The sequence below is a fragment of the Trachypithecus francoisi genome, unplaced genomic scaffold (genome assembly GCF_009764315.1).
Source record: "Trachypithecus francoisi isolate TF-2019V2 unplaced genomic scaffold, Tfra_2.0 Lachesis_group15, whole genome shotgun sequence".
Taxonomy (NCBI): Eukaryota; Metazoa; Chordata; class Mammalia; order Primates; family Cercopithecidae; genus Trachypithecus; species Trachypithecus francoisi.
The window spans coordinates 52,390,322-52,407,944 of NW_022681460.1; the positions used below are offsets into that span (position 1 = coordinate 52,390,322).

Consider the following 17,623-nt stretch of genomic DNA (forward strand, 5'->3'; position numbering starts at 1 on the left):
CACACCTGGCCTATTTTAATGATTTTTAAGTGTGCAGTTCAGTGGCATTAAGTGCATTCACATTGTTTTACAAGCACCACCATGATTCATCTCCAGAATTTTTCATCTTATCAAACTGAAACTCTGTACTCACTAAATAATAACCACCCGTTGTCCCCCTTTCCCAACTCTACTTACCACCATTCTGCTTTCTGCCTCTGTGAATTTGTCTTTTCTAGATACTTCATGTAAGTGGAATTACCTAATATTTGTTTTTTTCTTTCTGGCTTATTTCGCTTAGCACAGTGTCTCCAAGGTTTATGCATGTTGTAACATGTGTCAGAATTCTTATCCTTTTTATGGCATAATAATATTCCATTGTAAGGATATGCTACGTTTTGTTTATCCATTCACCTGTCAATGGATATTTGGGTTATTTCTACCTTTCAGCTATTATGAATATTGCTGCTTCGAACATTTGTGTACAAATATCTGTTTGAGTCCCTGCTTTCAATTCTTTGTGTACATACCCAGAACTGAAATTGCTAGATCTTATGGTAATTATATGTTTAGCTTCTTGAGGAACTGCCATACTGTTTTCCATAGCGGCTGTACCATATTACGTTCCCATCAGCAATACACAAGCATTCCAATTTCTCTGCATTTTCCCCAACATTTTCTTTTTCCTTTTTTTTTTTTTTTGGTAATAGCCATCCCTGTGGGTGTGAAGTGGTATCTCATTGTGGTTTTGATTTGCATTTCCCAAATGATTAATGATATTGAGTATCTTTTCATATGCTTATTTTATTGATTGACTGATTGATTGATTGAAATGGAGTCTTGCTCTGTCACTCAGGCTGGAGTGCAGTGGCACGATCTTAGCTTGCTGCAACATCTGCCTCCTAGGTTCAAGTGATTCTCATTCCTCAGCCTCCTGAGTAGCTGGGATTACAGGCACGTGCCACCACGCCCAGCTACTTTTTGTATTTTTGGTAGAGATGGGGTTTCACCATGTTGGCCAGGCTGGTCTTGAACTCCTGACCTCCGGTGATCCGCCCACCTCATCCTCCCAAAATGCTGAGATTACAGGTGTGAGCCACTGCACCTGGCCTTATCTTCTCTTTTTTCAGATTGGGCAACATCTCATTCTATAAAATAGATTGTTACTCTGTTTATCTTTGTGGATCTTATTTGAACTTTCTGTTTTAGTTCGCTCTTTTTAGACATTATTCTTCAAGAGAAGGGGAGGCACTACTTCCTTTACTGCCGGATATAGCTAGAAATCCAGGTTCCCTATTCAGCCTCCATTGACACCTGAGCTCTGGTTTGGGATGTGCTCCTTGTTACCTGTTACTGCTGGAAAGGGGGTTTTGACTCCCGTGTGATCTCCACCGATATCACTGTGGGAGGAGCATGCTCATACTGGTTGGCTGGGATGAAAGTTCCAGTTCCTACTTGGCATTCTGTGACATCACCCTGGCAATAGTGTTAGGATTCCTCGTGACAGCCTTGTGAGGGTGGAATTCTAGGCTCCCCTTAGCCTTTGCTGGCATGGTTGGGGAGGTGGAGCCACAGTTTTTCCCCGTGGTATTTGCTTTAGTAGAACAGTTATTGTCTAAAAGTGTTATCTTTTATTAAGTTGCCCTTTTCCTGCTTCTTTGGCTAAAGAGAACAGACTTTTATGGGGACCTCATTTGTATGTTTCCATCAGCATTTCTGGGTTGCTGGCTTCTTTAACTCTAAGTCTGGGATATATGAGTCAAAGATAAACCCTGTGGCTCACACTTGTAATCCCAGTGCTTTGGCAGGCCAACATGAGAGAATTGCTTGAGGCCAAGAGTTTGAGACCAGCCTGAGCAATGTAGTGAGTGCCCATCTTTACAAAATTAAAAAAAAAAAAAATTAGCCAGGCATTGTGATGTGTACCTGTCCTCCAAGCTACTTGGGACGCTGAGGCAGGAGGTTCACACGAGGCCAGGAGGTGGAGGCTGCAGTGAGCCATGATTGTGTCACTGTACTACAGCCTGGGCAACAAGCAATACCCTGTCTCTTAAAAAAAAAAAAAAAAAAAAAAAAAAATCCCACAGGAGAGAACCTCACCATCTGTTGTTCTTCAGGTCTTGAATAGTTCTAGCTGTTCTTCCTTCTTTCTACTTTTCAGGTAGAGATGGGGTTTCACCATGTTGAACATCAGGGGTCTCCTGATGTTTGCTTTATGTATAATTTCCAGAGGTTTTAATTATACGTATGATTAGGGATAGGGAAAAGTACATCTCCATCTTCCCAGAAGCAGAAGTCAGCTTATTTAAAGTCCTTGTCTGCCAATTCCATCATTTCTGGTTTTGTTTCTATGGTTTGATTTTTTTTCCCCTGGTTGTGAGTCCTATTTTCCTGCTTCTTTGCAAGTCAAGTAAGTTATGATTGGATGCTGCACGTAGTGATTATTACATTGAGTCTCTGTTACTTCCTTTAAGGGTGTCAAATTTTATTTTGGCAAGTGGTTAAGTTTCTTGCAGATCAGGTTGATCTTTTTGAGGCTTTTTTTTTTTTTTTTTCCTGTGCCGGAATCTCACTCTGTTGCCCAGGCTGGAGTGCAGTGGCGTGAGGCTTATTTTTAAGTTTTGATAGGGTGAACGTAGATTAGCCATTATTCCAGGTCTGTGTTAGCCCTTCTAGGTGTTAGGTTTTAGGACCTTTCTAAGCTCTTTACTGAATCCCCGTGGTGTTCATTGAGGTGTTTCAGCGCTGACTATTCAGAATGCTTATATCTCCCAGATTATGTGTATTATTCTTTGCCCAACTCTGCATATGCAATTTGTTATTCAGCCAAAGATTACATTCCCTATGCAGATATCTGAAGCTTTTCTTCTGCATAGCATTTTCCTGTGCTGAACTCTACTGTGCAAATTCCAACTGTTTCAGCATCCCAAAACTCTGAGAACTATCTCTTAAACTCATTTAGATTGTTCTATTGCAGTCTAGAAATTGCCTCTAGATAGAAAGCCAGGGAATATGGCCAGCTTGCTTGCCTGATTTTTTTCCCTCATATCTCAGGGATTGCTGTCTTTTGCTACCTATTACATAATGTCTGGTATCAGCTGTTTCACATGTTTTGTCCAGTGTTTTAGTGATTTATTGCAGAAGGGCAAAATCCAGTTCCAATTACTCTGCCTTGGCTAAAAGCATAAATCTCTTTCTTAGTTTTTAGTTATAAAGGAAAAGAAGGTCAGGGTTTGTTTTTTTCCTGTCTTTCTTTCTTCCTTCCTTCCTTCCTTCCTTCCTTCCTTCCTTTCTTCCTTTTTTTTTTTGTAATCTGGGAACTTAGAGCCATGTTTTATCATAGAAACAAAAAAATAAATAGGATAACAATAAAAAGACAGTTGTGGGCACAGGAATTTTGTTTCAGCTTTCTCTCACACATTTAGAGGAACAGTTAAGTAAAAGATAATACAGTCACATGAGGGGATATAACAGTTATATGGAATGTTTTTCAAATGCTTTCGATAATGTAGAATAATGCTTATAGATAATGTGAGTGGAAAAGTATGATGCAAGGGTGCACCTATTCCTGTCTCAACTGTGGAAATAATATACATGCATGAAAAAATACTGGAAAGAAATATCCCAAAATGTTAATAGAACCTATTTCTGGATATTAAGATTATGAGTCATTTAAATTTTCTCTTTTAGACTTTTCTAAAGTTTCTGGAATGATCTTGTATTATTTTTATAATGAAAACCATTTTCAAACAGGTGAGTTTTGCTCACTCCTCTTTGGAAATCAGCAGACCTGACTAGGAGAACTCATAGTCAAAGTTGAGAAACCAGCAAAAGGCAAAATGGATTGAACATGGGTCCTATCTGTAGAGACTATTATTATAAAAATAAATGGGATGGCAGGCACAGGGAGGAAGGAGCAGGAGCAGGGGGAGAGGCAGAAATGAACTAACAAGTAAAAGCACGTGACGGATATATTTTGGAAGAAGAACTACCTCAGGAAATGGGATAATTTTTCAGGTAAAATTTTCTATATTCTAAGAGAAATTAAAGTAGTCATGGTACTGATGACATAAGAGATTAGACATGAAATAATTATAAGATTGGATGATAGGTGAGCTGGCAGAGCAGCTCTCAAATAAACTGAGAGCAGACCGTTAAGTAAAGGAAAAGCATCTTAGAAAAAGCAAATGATAGAATCAACACTGCTGAAAATAAAATCAATGATAAAGAGACCAAACTTATGAAAGATCATATAAAATGAAGCTCAAATAGTCAGAGATGAAAACTACTGTAGAAAAAAAAATGCTAGATGTGGAAAGCAGACAGCAGAGATCATACATTCACATAACTCATATTTCTAAAAAAGAGAACTCAAAGATAAATCAGAAGAAAACTTTCATGAAAGAAAGTTAGGTTGAAAGTCTAGATTCAAAGTATTCATTGTATATTTCCCATTGTATGATTCCCCCATTAAGAGTCATACACTTTTGACTGGGTGCAGTGGCTCACACCTGTAATCCTAGCATTTTGGGAGGCTGAGATGGGCGGATCACTTGAGGTCAGCAGTTCGAAACCAGCCTGGCCAATGTGATGAATCCCCATCTCTACTAAAAATACAAAAAAAATTAGCCAGCCATGAGGTGGCCGCCTGTAATCCTAGCTACTTGGGAGGCTGAGGCAGGCGAATAGCTTGAACCTGGGAGACGGAGGTGGCAATAAGCCAAGATCACGCCACTGCACTCCAGCCTGGGCAACGAGTGAGACTCTGTCTCAAAAAAAAAAAAAAAGAATCAAATCATACATTTTTTTGACGCATAACTGAACCTGAACCTGAAGGATTATAAAAAGAATCTTACAATCATATAGAAGAAAAATCAATGAGAAAATAAGTCAAGCTGGTCTGAGACTTGTAAACTACAAGTAGATACTAGAAGAGAAGAGAAGAGTTTTTACCAAATTCAATTTTTTTAGGTACTGTAATAAATTTATTCAGAAGGTTTTTCAAAAATTTCCTTTTTTACAGTAAGAGCCTTCAACAAGAATATTGAAACTTCAATAAGAATAACTTATCTCAACAATATGTTAGTTCATTTCATATGTATTACGCATCTAACATGGTATGAGACACAATAAATACAAAAATTAATAACATTAGTGTTCTCAAGTGATATACAACCAATCAGTTTCTTGACATCTATAAGCAAAGAGGCCAAGTAAGGCAAAAGATCTCAGTTTAACAAGTTCCTCAGTGAAGGGCAATAGAAGGGGTCAATAGGGTAGAAAAGGAGAAATGAGATAACTTTAGGTCATTTGTAGGGGAAGAGCATGACAATGATGCCCGTCAAATAAGTAAGTATTAATATAAATTGAAAGCTAATACACACTATGTAGACACTGGATTCTGCAGAAGAGGGCAGTCGGCAGGATAGGATATCAGAGGCACATATGAAGGGCACATAAATAAAGCTATTAGGTAAAACAAAAGTATATTCATTGAGTTCATAGCTTTGCTTGCATGTCTTAGTTTATGTTCCCCAAAACAAAGCTCATAGAACAAAGTTTTCCAGCTGAGTGCATATTGTTAATCCTGATCATAGAAGCACCAATATGTACTTCTGTTAATCCAGCAAATTCCATACATATAACTCCTTGCCTCTGTTTGGTAGCAGACATTGTATTTCCTCATATTTAAAAATGTGACATCTGGTCAGCTAGGCTGTCATGCACATCTACACCCACAGATATATATTTTGGATATATGATAATTTAGGATTTATAGTCCTTAATGAAGTTTCCTGAATAAACAACTTTAAGATTTTATACCATCAGTCAAAATTGATAACGTATAAATGGAGATATTGTGCTAAGAAAATATTGGTGGTCATTGAATCTGACTAAACATTGTCTTCTTCTGATCTATAAGTCAGACAATAAAATTTTTTATCATATTATGGAGAACTTCTGTAATTAAGTTAACTACAGGACGCTAAAAAATAAAGGGGCCTTAGGAGGTTCCAAGATGGCCGAATAGGAACACCTCCAGTCTGCAGCTCCCAGTGTGAGTGATGCAGAAGACAGATGATTTCTGCATTTCCAACTGAGGTACTGGGTTCATTTCACTGGGGCTTGTCAGACAGTGGGTGCAGCCCACAGACCAGGGCAGGGCATCACCTTACCCGGGAAGTGCAAGGGGTCAGGGAATTCCCTTTCCTAGCAAAGAGAAGTCATGACAGATGGTACCTGGAAAATCGGGACACTCCCACCCTAATACTACGCATCTCACTGGGGCATGTCGGACAGTGGGGACAGGACAGTGGGTGCAGCCCACCGAGCGAGAGCTGAAGCAGGGCAAGGCATCACCTCACCTGGGAAGCACAAGGGGTAAGGGAATTCCCTTCCCTAGCCAAGGGAAACTGTGACACACAGCACCTGGAAAATCAGGTCACTCCCACCCTAATACTGCACTTTTCCAAGGGTCTTAGCAAATGGCACACCAGGAGATTATATCCTGCACCTGACTCGGGGGGTTCCACACCCTCGGGGCCTCCCTCACTGCTGGCACAGCAGTCTGAGATCTAGCTGCAAGGCAACAACGAGGCTGGGGGAGGGGCGTCCACCATTGCTGAGGCTTGAGTAGGTAAACAAAGTGGCTGGAAAGCTCGAACTGGGGGGAGCCCACCGCAGCTCAAGGAGGCCTGCCTGCCTCTGTAGACTCCACCTCTGGGTACAGGGCTTAGCCAAACAAAAGGCAGCAGAAATCTCTGCAGATTTAAATGTCCCTGTCTGACAGCTTTGAAGAGAGCAGTGGTTCTCCCAGCATGGAGTTTGAGATCTGAGAATGGGCAGTCTGCCTCCTCAAGTGGATTCCTTATCTCCGAGTAGGCTAACTGGGAGGCACCGCCCAGTAGGGGCAGACTGACACCTCACACGGCTGGGTACCCCTCTGAGACAAAGCTTCCAGAAGAAGGATCAGGCAGCAACATTTGCTGTTCAGCAATATTCACTCTTCTGCAGCCTCCACTGCTGATACTCAGGCAAACAGGGTCTGGAGTGGACCTCCAGCAAAAATTTCAACAGACATGCAGCTGAGGGTCCTGACTGTTAGAAGGAAAACTAACAAACAGAAAGGACATCCACACCAAAACCCCATCTGTATGTCACCATCATCAAAGACCAAACGTAGGTAAAACCACAAAGATGGGAAAAACACAGAGCAGAAAAGCTGAAAATTCTAAAAATCAGAGCGACTCTCCCCCTCCAAAGAAATGCAGCTCCTTGCCAGTAACAGAACAAAGCTGGATGGAGAATGACTTTGATGAGTTGAGAGAAGAAGGTTTCAGACGATCAGACTTCTTCTCCAAGCTAAAGGAGGAAGTTCAAACCCATGGCAAAGAAGCTAAAAACCTTGAGAAAGGATTAGATGAATGGCTAACTAGAATAACCAATATAGAGAAGTCCTTAAATGACCTGATAGAGCTGAAAACTGTGGCACAAGATCTACATGACAAATGCACAAGCTTTAGTAACTGATTCCATCAACTGGAAGAAAAGGTATCAGTGATTGAAGATCAAATGAATGAAATGAAGCGAGAAGACAAGTTTAGAGGAAAAAGAGTAAAAAGAAATGAACAAAGCCTCCAAGAAATATGGGACTATGTGAAAAGACCAAATCTATGTCTGATTGGTGTACCTGAAAGTGACGGGGAGAATGGAACCAAGTTGGAAAACACTCTTCAGGATATTATCCAGGAGAACTTCCCCAACCTAGCGAGGCAGGCCATCATTCAAATTCAGAAAATACAGAGAATGCCACAAAGATACTCCTCAAGAAGAGCTACTCCAAGACATGTAATTGTTGGATTCACCAAAGTTGAAATGAAGAAAAAAATGTTAAGGGCAGCCAGAGATAAAGGTCAGGTTACCCACAAAGGGAAGCCCATCAGACTAACAGTGGATCTCTCAGCAGAAACTCTATAAGGCAGAAGAGAGTGGGGGTCAATATTCAACATACTTAAAGAAAAGAATTTTCAACCCAGAATTTCATACCCAGCCAAACTAAGTTTCATAAGTGAAGGAGAAATAAAATTTTTACAGACAAACAAATGCTGAGAGATTTTGTCACCACCAGGCCTGCCCTACAAGAGCTCCTGAAGGAAGCACTAAACATGGAAAGGAACAACCGGTACCAGCCACTGTAAAAACATGCCAAAATGTAAAGACCATTGATGCTAGGAAGAAACTGTATCAGCTAACGAGCAAAATAGCCAGCTAACATCATAACGACAGGATCAAATTCACACATAACAATATTAACCTTAAATGTAAATGGGCTAAATGCTTCAATTAAAAGACACAGACTGGCAAATTGGATAAAGAGTCAAGACCCATCAGTGTGCTCTATTCAGGAGACCCATCTCACGTGCAGAGACACACATAGGCTCAAAATAAAGGGAAGGAGGAAGATCTACTGAGCAAATGGAAAGCAAAAAAAGGCAGGGGTTGCAATCCTAGTCTCTGATAAAACAGACTTTAAACCAACAAAGATCAAAAGAGACAAAGAAGTCCATTACATAATGGTAAAGGGATCAATTAAACAAGAAGAGCTAACTATCCTAAATATATATGCACCTATATATGCACCCAATACAGGAGCACCCAGATTCATAAAGCAGGTCCTTAGAGACTTACAAAGAGACTTAGACTCCCACACAATAATAGTGGGAGACTTTACTACCCCACTGTCAACATTAGACAGATCAACGAGACAGAAAGTTAACAAGGATATCCAGGAATTGAATTCAGCTCTGCACCAAGTGGACCTAATAGACATCTACAGAACTCTCCACCCCAAATCAACAGAATATACTTTCTTCTCAGCACCACATTGCACTTATTCCAAAAATGACCACATAGTTGGAAGTAAAGCACTCAGCAAATATAAAAGAACAGAAATTATAACCAACTGTCTCTCAGACCACAGTGCAATCAAACTAGAACTCGGGATTAAGAAACTCACTCAAAACTGCACAACTACATGGGAACTGAACAATCTGCTCCTGAATGACTACTGGGTACGTAATGAAATGAAGGCAGAAATAAAGATGATCTTTGAAACCAATGAGAACAAAGATACAACATACCAGAATCTCTGGGACACATTTAAAGCAGTGTGTAGAGGGAAATTTATAGCACTAAATGCCCACAGGAGAAAGCAGGAAAGATCTAAAATTGACACTCTAACATCACAATGAAAAGAAGTAGAGAAGCAAGAGAAAACACATTCAAAAGCTAGCAGAAGGCAAGAAATAACTAAGATCAGAGCAGAACTGAAGGAGATAGAGGCACAAAAAATCCCTCAAAAAAATCAATGAATCTAGAAGCTGTTTTTTTGAAAACATCAACAAAATTGATAGACCACTAGCAAGACTAATAAAGAAGAAAAGAGAGAAGAATCAAATAGACACAATAAAAAATGATAAAGGGGATATCACCACCAATCCCACAGAAATACAAACTACTATCAGAGAATACTATATGCAAATCTTATGCATACCTCTATGCAAATAAACTAGAAAGTCTAGAAAAAATGGATAAATTCCTGGACACATACACCCTCCCAAGACTAAACCAGGAAGAAGTTGAATCCCTGAATAGACCAATAACAGGTTCTGAAATTGAGGCAATAATTAATAGCCTACTAACCAAAAAAAGTCCAGGACCAGATGGATTCACAGCTGAATTCTACCAGAGGTACAAAGAGGAGCTGGTACCATTCCTTCTGAGACTATAAGAAAAAGAGGGAATCCTTCCTAATTCATTTTATGAGGCCAACATCATCTTGATACCAAAGCCTGGCAGAGACACAACAAAAAAAGAGAATTTTAGACCAATATCCCTGATGAACATCAATGCAAAAATCCTCAGTAAAATACTGGCAAACCGAATCCAGCAGCACATCAAAAACCTTATCCACCACAATCAAGTTGGCTTCATCCCTGGGATGCAAGGGTGGTTCAACATATGCAAATCAATGAACGTAATCCATCACATAAAGAGAACCAAAGACAAAAACCACATGATTATCTCAATAGATGCAGAAAAGGCCTTCAACAAAATGCAACAGCCCTTTGTGCTAAAAACTCTCAATAAACTAGTATTGATGGGACATCTCTCAAAATAATAAGAGCTATTTATGACAAACCCACAGCCAATATCATACTGAATGGGCAAAAACTGGAAGCATTCCCTTTGAAAACTGGCACAAGACAGGGATGCCCTCTCTCACCACTCCTATTCAACATAGTGTTGGAAGTTCTGGCCAGGGCAATCAGGCAGGAGAAAGAACTAAAGGGTATTCAATTAGGAAAAGAGGAAGTCAGATTGTCCCTGTTTGCAGATGACATGATTGTATATTTAGAAAACCCCATTGTCTCAGCCCAAAATCTCCTTAAGCTGATAAGCAACTTCAGCAAAGTCTCAGGATACAAAATCAATGTGCAAAAATCACAAACATTCCTCTACACCAATAACAGACAAACAGAGAGCCAAATCATGAGTGAACTCCCATTCACAATTGCTTCAAAGAGAATAAAATACCTAGGAATCCAACTTAAAAGGGATGTGAAGGACCTCTTCAAGGAGAACTACAAACCACTGTTCAACGAAATAAAAGAGGACACAAACAAATAGAAGAAGATTCCATGCTCATGAATAGGAAGAATCAATACTGTGAAAATGGGCCATACTGCCCAGGGTAATTTGTAGATTCAATGCCATCCCCATCAAGCTACCAATGAGTTTCTTCACAGAATTGGAAAAAACTACTTTAAGTTCATATGGAACCAAAAAAGAGCCCGCATTGCCAAGACAATCCTAAGCCAAAAGAACAAAGCTGGAGGCATCATGCTATCTGACTTCAAACTATACTACAAGGCTATGGTAACCAAAACAGCATGGTACTATTACCAAAACAGAGATATAGACCAATGTAACAAAATAGAGTCCCCAGAAATAATACCACACATCTACAACCATCTGATCTTTGACAAACCTGACAAAAACAAGAAATGAGGAAAGGATTCCCTGTTTAATAAATGGTGCTGGGAAAACTGGCTAGCCATATGTAGAAAGCTGAAACTGGATCACTTCCTTACATCTTATACAAAAATTAATTCAAGATGCATTAAAGACTTAAATGTTAGATCTAAAACCATAAAAACCCTAGAAGCAAACCTAGGCAATACCATTCTAGACATAGGCATGGGCAAGGACTTCATGACTAAAATGCCAAAAGCAATGCAACAAAAGCCAAAATTGGCAGATGGGATCTAATTAAACTAAAGAGCTTCTGCACAGCAAAAGAAACTACCATCAGAGTGAACAGGCAACCTACAGAATGGGAGAAGATTTTTATAATCTACCCATTTGACAAAGGGCTAATATCCAGAATCTTCAAAGAATTTAAACAAATTTACAAGAAAAAATCAAACAACCCCATCAAAAAGTGGGTGAAAGATATGAACAGACACTTCTCAAAAGAAGACATTTATGCAGCCAACAGACACATGAAAAAATGCTCATCATCCCACTAGCCATCAGAGAAATGCAAATCAAATCACAATGAGATACCCTCCCACATCAGTTAGAATGGTGATCATAAAAAAGTCAGGAAATAACAGGTGCTGGAGAGGATGTGGAGAAAGAGGAATGCTTTTACACTCTTGGTGGGAGTGTAAACTAGTTAAACCATTGTGGAAGACAGTGTGGTGATTCCTCAAGGATCTAGAACTAGAAATACCATTTGACCCAGCCATCTCATTACTGGGCATATACCCAAAGGATTATAAATCATGCTGCTATAAAGACACATGTACATGTAGGTTTATTGCGGCACTGTTCACAATAGCAAAGACTTGGAACCAACCCAAATATCCATCAGTGATAGGCTGGATTAAGAAAATGTGGCACATATACACCATGGAATACTATGCAGCCATAAAAAGGATAAGTTCATGTCCTTTGTAGGGACATGGATGAAGCTGGAAGCCATCATTCTGAGCAAACTATCACAAGGACAGAAAACCAAACATCACATGTTCTCACTCATAGGTGGGAATTGAACAATGAGAACACCTGGACACAGGGTGGGGAACATCACACACCGGCGCCTGTCGTGGGGTAGGGGGTGGGGGGAGGGATAGCATTCGGACATATACCTAATGTAAATGACGAGTTAACGGGTGCAGCACACCAACTTGGCACATGTATATATATGTAACAAACCTGAACATTGTGCACATGTACCCTAGAACTTAAAATACAATAATAATTTTAAAAAATAATAAAAATAAAGGGGCCTGGGCTGGGTGTGGTGGCTCAGGCCTGTAATCACAGTGCTTTGGAAGACTGAGGTTGGAGAATTGCTTGAGGAGTCTGAGATCAGCCTGGGCAACATTGCAAGACCTCATCTCTACAAAAAAATAAAAAAATTAGTCAGGCATGGTGGTGTATGCCTGTGGTCCCAGCTACTCGGAAAGCTGAGGTGGGAGGATTGCTTGAGCCCTGGAGTTACAGGCTACAGTGAGCCACGATTGCAGCACTGGATTCCAGCATGGGCGACAGAGCAAGACATTGTGTTAAACACACACACACACACACACACACACACACACATACACACACACATGAAAACAGGGAAAAAAAGAAAAGGGGCCCTGACCCACACTGGCAGTTTGAGTGGAGGAGGTAGCACATGTCAGGAGTATTTCCAAAGAGCCGATGATGCTTAAACTGAGACTTAAAAGACAAGTAAGTTATCAGGAAAAGTGAGAAAGGATGTTTACCATGCAGGAAAAAGACATAGAAGCATGAGAACTGTAATTAAAATTTTATTTTCAGTAATCAGTTCATTGAGAAAAATACTTTTCATAAAATAACTGTCACTAGTCTGTTTACTTGAGGCTTGCAGATTTATTTAAAACTCAGATTTTTCTCCAAATAAAAGCAAGATATGTTTTGTATTGTATTTAAGTAGAAAAATTTAGGTAATTCTTATTCTGTTGGTTGTAATTATAATAATTATCCCTCCTTCAATGAGTCTGTACTTTAACTTGAAATTTCTTTCTGATCATACAACATAGTATCTTGATTTTACCAATATTAATAAAACTTAGGTAATTCTCCTAAAGCATAAGAACAAATATAATTTATTATTATTATTATTATTATTATTTTTTGAGATGGAGTCTTGCTCTGTTGCCCAGGCTGGAGTGCAGTGGCACAATCTTGGTTCACTGCAAGCTCCGCCTCCCGGGTTCACGCCATTCTTCTGCCTCAGCCTCCAGAGTAGCTGGGACTACAGGCGCCTGCCACCACGCCCGGCTAATTTTTTTGTATTTTTAGGAGAGACGGGGTTTCACTGTGTTAGCCAGGATGGTCTTGATCTCCTGACCTCGTGATCCACCCGCCTCGGCCTCCCAAAGGCAAATATAATTGTTAAAGCATTTGTTGCTATCTATGTAGCATCATTTTCTAAAGTTAAATGGATTCATCTTACCCTCTGCACTGAAAGTATTTTAAAGTAGCCTGTGATAGTTTATATCAGGGTGGACAAACTATAGCCAGTGGCCAAATCTGGCCTGCTGCCTGTTTTTATAAATCAAGTTTTATTGAAAAACTTTATGCTCATTTATTTATGTATTACCTATGGCTCTTTTTGAAGTACAGTTGCAGAGTTGAGTAGCTGCAGTGGAGACTTATGGCTTTTAAAGCCTAACATATATACTATCTGACCCTTTACAGGAAGTTTGCTGGCTCTGATCTATATGATATACAAAGGGCAAACAATTGCTTAAAACGATATATGTCAACAGCACATTTTTTTTTTGTAAAGTATGACTCGTTTTATTGATGAAAATCCTGCATCAGCATAGATTTATTGGTAGATCTTGGAGAAAGGAGCATTCCAAGAGCTTGCTGGATAAATGGTTGATTGAAGGGAGGAAGCTTGGTGAGTGAACCAAAAGCAAAGGTAGTGGTTCAGTATCCATTTCAAATAATTTAGTAACTTGAGAAATATCAACTTTGTTAGGATCAACTTTCTTAGAAATATCTTCAATTTCATACATTTAAAAGGAATAATATATCTTAAATGTACATTCATTTAATAATATTTATGGAGTATAATCTCACTGCATTGTAAACATTATTTAAAATTAGTGAGGTTAAAAGGAAAAGAGAACCAGTTGATATTTTGATTGGAAGAATAGTTTATTAGGTTAATTTCAATTTACTATTACCAGCCTTGTTGAAGATTAGATTGCCTGGCAAGCATTGCTATTCTCATCTGATCAAGGTCCAGCAATTCATGATGTTTTACACAAATGTTTTCTATTTGGGTAAAAATCTGTCTGTTTACTCCATCACTTACACTTTCATAAACCATTTAGTTTGTTTCATTCCATAATGAACCCTGAAAGAGATAAATGCTATTCATAAGTTTTAAGGTTAAAAAAATTCTCAATGTGAATTTCATTAGCTTTCTTTTTATGATTTTCTTAATCAGTTTAACAGTGTGAAATAATCTAAAATAATCTCCCCATGGGAAATGTTCCTGGACAAGATCGTATGTAGTGTTTTTGCACACAATGATAGATTTTAATATCAGTAATTTAGCACTTTGATTCTCATTCACAATGACAGCTTAGCATGCTATCTTCTTTCTTAACTTTCAAATTTCTTCTTAAAATTAAATGTTTGATGATTAGATTACTGGATGATAATTAAACTGGTGAAAAATAACCAACAAGGCATTCTACAATATAATTTTCTCTTTAATGAATTCCAGATGATTAGAGAAAAATAATTCCAGCATTAACTCTTATAAATATGAATTTTCCTTTTCCTAATAAAGAGTTGTCCATTTGGAAAGCATCACTATCTGATTTATTTGTTGGGTTTAAATATGTAACATAAAGAAGTGATACTTTATAACCTAAAGTAGTAACAATTTTGTTCTTATTATTACTACTTTTGTAATATTTGTTTAATGTTCAGGTAATGACATCATATCTTCTACTTGGTTATTAGTATTTCTTGACTGTTGTGTATCCTTTATATAAAACTTAAAAAACTTAAGTGGTATATTAGTTTTTATGTTTTTATTTCCTGAGAAAATTTTTCCAATGAGAAGAAAATTTTTCCTGATAGTAAGCTAGAATATTGCCATGGTGTGATTTCCAGTTACAAACTTTAGAAAACTTGTTTGATTATAACCCTTCAATAAAATGCTTCAGTGTTCAGCCTTTGTCCAGCCACCTGCATTAGGATTTATAGTCTTGCTAAATAAATGTATATTTGCTATTTTTCCCGCCACAGTTTTCATTTCATTGGTGAAATTGATGTGTCAGTTTGTTCATTATAACTTTCAATACCAGAGCTTTCAGAGTGCTAAATAATCAGAATCAGCCTTTGAGGTCAGTGTCAGCCTCTATGACCTCTACTGCGTTGTCACCTGAGTCAGCCTTGCAGGGATTAACCCTTTGTTAGTGTGATAATGTCTTTACTTATGAGTTGGCTTTTTAATACTTAAGATTAAAAGAAACAAAAGACAGAACAAAAGTAGCAGACAACTTCTGAATTGAAAAGTGTTGTTGCTTTCCCCCACAAACTGTTTTAAGTATGAAATTTGAATTCTAGTATTCAACATTTTATAATATAAAATGACCATTTGACTTGTAAAGTATTTCTAAAATTATCAAATTTTAGTCTAAGTCTAGGAAATCTACCCAAGATATTTTCTTAAATTAACCTATTCCATATATGTTTGAGAATATTTATTTAAGAAAATTGGCTATAGTAACAGGCACTAAAGTTTTATTTATTATGGTGTTTTTGTGCTATGTCCTTGCAATTAATAAATATCTAAGATGTAAATGGTTGTGATGTGGATTTAAAATATCCTTTTCCATCTTCATAACAGAATGTCGACCTTGTATTAGTCAGGGCCTATCTATGGAAAAGTAATTTTAGGTGTATGCCTTTTAAAATATTTTCTCTGATTATCTCATATAAAATAAAAATAAAGATTTTCCATGAAATATGTAAATTATATATTTGTAGTTATCTGGAATACAACAAGCTATTGCTTACATGTAAAATATATACTGTTTAGGACTTGAATTCTCTTCTCTTAGGATAATAAATAGTTATTTTTGGTTAAATCACAAGATATCAATTATTTGATGACAAAAACGGCTTAAAGGAAGTGTGTCTTAAATATGGATTAGCTAGTTCTTTGAATGATGAGATAAATTAGTTTAATTACACGTGGCAATTTTCTTGGCTAGTGATGTAATGTGAAATAAAATTCTCCCTTTCCCCTCCCTGAAAACTCAAGCCAATTAATAGAACTTTTAAGCTCTTTGTCATAGGCCACCATGGAGGTCTGCAGAGAAGAACTTTAATCCAATAAACATTTCATTTAGATCATGAAAAGAAAGCATGAGGAGAAGCTCCTGTAAGAGAGGGTGTTACTATGATTCCAACCATGAAGAGATGTGAGGAATTTGCCAAATTAACCAAGAGGTCCTCATATTGAACGCATAAATGTGTCAAAACTAACGGAATCATTATTTAATTTGCTTGAACTCTATATTGAGGAAACTCTAAAAAGCCACAACTGTTTTCTTCAAAGCCTTCACTGTTGGGCTGGATGGACAGGGCAAAAGGAGGTTGTGAGAAATCCAGATACCAAATAACACTGGCCGAAGCTGGTCAGAAAAGGGAATAGATAATTAGGCGTAATTAGCGTGTATGAATCGTTGTCTCTCTGCCCTTAGCTTGAATAAATTTTGAAGAAAAACCCCTAGTGGTGAAAATCCTTTGATGTAGGAAGAGTCATTGTGGCTTGGCAGCATAAAGGCAGTGTTTTATACTTTTTACATAATGGTTGTGATACAGACAGAGTGAATGGACCCTGCACTCCCCCTGTCTGCTTTAGACCAAGGACTTTTGGATTCTCTTGAAACAAAATGCATCACAAGTTTTCAGTTGTTCGTAATGAGGTAGCGGACCTCATCAGGGCTCAGAGGAAGCCATCTTTAGCTTTTGTTTAAATTTTAATCACAGTTTTTTTTCTTTCTGAGAAATCTGTTTTCTTAAATCAACACTTCTTTTTTCTTCTTTGCTTGCACCTCCAATAAGATATGGGAATCATGCTTAAGAAAGCTAAATAGAAAAGTTAAACAAAAATTATCACATAAAAGATGTATACATTTTTTAATCCCACATGAAAAAGATGCTTGCTATATTCCCTTTTGCCTTTAAATCAGTAACATTCTAGTAAAGTTGTTTTATAATAGAAAATATAAGAAAACATATCGGGAATAATTTTAGATTGTTTTTGGAAAGAACTTGTTTTCAAATTGAAATTACACAAAGTAAAATGATAAGTAAGTTACTGTTTCACAGAATTTAAGTTTTTAAGTGGAAATCAGTTTAGTTAAAAATATTAGTAGATTTATTGAAAACTTTGTTTATTCAGGAGGCATAATTGAAACATAGGTTTGAGAACCTGTGTCCAGAATAGTCGATTTGTCTGATATCTACTACTGGGAAAGTCATGAAATTATTCTTGAGAAAGCAT

General features: G+C 37.8%; 1 protein-coding gene across 2 annotated transcripts in view; it reads left to right on the top strand.

Annotated features, from left to right (window-relative positions):
• The window catches only part of AFG1L (AFG1 like ATPase), a 224,348-nt gene that overhangs the window by 113,634 nt on the left and 93,091 nt on the right, over window positions 1-17,623 (top strand). The gene's annotated exons all lie outside the window — the stretch shown is intronic.